Source organism: Mytilus edulis, chromosome 12 (genome assembly GCF_963676685.1).
Source record: "Mytilus edulis chromosome 12, xbMytEdul2.2, whole genome shotgun sequence".
Lineage (NCBI taxonomy): Eukaryota > Metazoa > Mollusca > Bivalvia > Mytilida > Mytilidae > Mytilus > Mytilus edulis.
Window position 1 is genome coordinate 49639302 of NC_092355.1, and position 2884 is coordinate 49642185.

Here is a 2884-nt window from a genome sequence, read left to right on the forward strand (position 1 = left end):
ATAGATTTGTATTTTTTATTTGATGTTATTGTTATGGTTACCCGACGTTATCCTGTCATGTAAGAATACTTTGTAGATAGTTTTCCAGAATATACATTTAAGTTGTAATAAACGATTTACTTTTTAATAAATTTGAACATTATAGATGTGTATTGTTTATATAATATTTAGGAAAGTCAACTTGAGTTAACTTTATTTGAATTGATTATATTTACTGTTATTTTTGGGGTTACCTGAGGTAACCCTGTCATGAAAGAATACTTCGTAGATACTTTGCTGGTATATGCATTGATGTTGTAATTACTGAATTTCTTAATTTAAAATGTAGGACTTCATAGATTTGTATTGTTTATGCGATGTATAGATATATGTTACCTGAGTAAACTTGAGTTAAAAGGGTTGTCTTTGTTGTTATTATTAGGTTACCTGAGGTAACCCTGTCTCTCAGGTAACCCTGTAATGAATGAATTCTTCGTAGATACTTTGCTAGTGTTTACATTAATTGTAATCAACAAACTTCTTTATTTCAAATGTAGGACTTCATGAAAGTTGTATTGCTTATGTGATGTACATGTAAAAGTGAACTCAGTTAACATAAGTTAAGTGGGTTATATTTGTAATTATGTCTGGGGTTACCTCAGGTACCCATGACATGAAGAATGCTTTTTAGAAAGTTTGCTATTGTGAACATTTATATTTCTTTGTTTTAAATGTAGGACTTCATAAATGTGTATTGTTTGTGTGATATACCGGAAAGGCGACTTAAGTTAACTTGATATGAATGGATAATACTTGTTGCTATTTTATGGGTTACCTGAGGTAACCCTGTCATGACAGAATACTTAGTAGATACTTTGCATTTATGGTGTAATAAACCAACTTCTTCTTTTAAAATGTAGGAATTCATTAAAGTTATATTGTTTATGTGATGTATATGTAAAGGTGATTTGAATTAACTTGAGTTAAATAAGTTTTATGTGTTGTTATTGTATTGGTTACCTCAGGTAACCCTGCTATGAAAGAATTCTTAGTAAATACATTGTAAGTGTATACATTTATTTTTTAATTACACAATTTCTTAATTTAAAAATGTAGGACTTCATAGACTTGTATTGTTTATGTGATGCATATATATTTAAAGGTGATACCTGAGTTAACTTGAGTTATATGGGTTGTATTTGTTGTTATTGTTATGGTTACCTGAGGTAACCCTGTAATGAATGAATTCTTTTTAGATAATTTGCTATTGTTTACATTAATTGTAATAAACAAACTTCTTTATTTCAAATGTAGGACTTCATGAAAGTTTTATTGTTTATGTGATGTATATATATTAAGGTGACCTCAGTTAACTTGAGTTAGATGGGTTATCTTTGTAATTATTGATATGGTTACCTGAGGTAACCCTGTAATGAATGAATCCTTCGTAGACACTTTGCTAGTGTTTTCATTAATTGTTATCAACAAACTTCTTTATTTAAAATGTAGGACTTCATGAAAGTTGTATTGTTTATGTGATGCACATGTAAAGGTGACCTCAGTTAACTTCAGTTATGTGGGTTATATTTGTAATTATGTCTGGGGTTACCTCAGGTACCCATGTTATGAAAAATGCTTTTTAGATAGTTTGCTAGTGTAAACATTTATGTTGTAATCAAACAATTTCTTTATTTTAAATGTAGGACTTCATAGATGGGTATTGTTTATGTGATATATTGGAAAGGCGAGTTAAGTTAACTTGATATGAATGGATAATACTTGTTTCTATTTTATCAGTTACCTGAGGTAACCGTGCATGACAGAATATTTAGTATATGCATTTATGGTGTAATAAACCAACCTCTTAATTTTTAATGTAGGAATTCTTTAAAGTTATATTTTTTATGTGATGTATATGTAAAGGTGATCTGAATTAACTTGAGTTAAATAGCTTGTATTTGCTGTTATTGTTTTGGTTACCTCAGGTAACCCTGCTATGAAAGAATTCTTAGTTGATACTTTGCTAGTGTATACATTCATATTGTTATTCCACAGTTTTTTAATTTGAAATGTAGGACTTCATAGATTTGTATTGTTTATGTGATGTATATATAAAATTACCTCAGTTGACTTGAGTTTAATGCAGGTATTTGTTGTTATAATTGGGGTTACCTCAGGTAACCCTGTCATGAATGAATACTTCAGACATTAATTGAATTTTTATAAAAAAAAAAGTTTATAATTTTACCAGCCATCCCCACCCTACACGTACATACGAAATGAATGATCGGTGAATACAAATAATAAAATCATTTGGGAAGTTTGTTGACATCTTTGGTATTTGGTCACATTAAAATTTGGTATTAAGATCTATCTAAATAAGAACTATATTTTCGTGCGTATTTAATCAATGACGCATTACCACGATTACCTCAGGGCGCCGATTACCTCAGGGCATACAGCAGCGGACCTAACTGCCACCTGCGGGTCGTGTAGAGAGAGTTATCGTTCTTTATTCCAAAACGATGCTTCTACCATAAGTGTCAGCTAAAGCTGGCATATAAATATGAATAAGAAATTACTGATTTTGCAAAATATTTTTTTGTTAACTGGAATGAAACTTGAGAAGTTATCGAATTAAATGTTCTTGTACCACAGGCACACTTTGAAAATGTTTTCTCTTTTAAGCTTAGTAACGGTGTCAAAAATCCAACACAAGTTTTGACATTTTAAATAGTTCCAGTTTTAAAATTCGCTATTTGTCAAGCCTGCAAGTAAAGTGACCAAATCTAGAAATAACAATCCTTCTATGGGGAACGGATTTATATACGTTTTTCTTGTTTCCAAATCCCTACATTTCTATTGTATTATTGCAACATGCATGTGCACTTTTGAAAAATGAAAT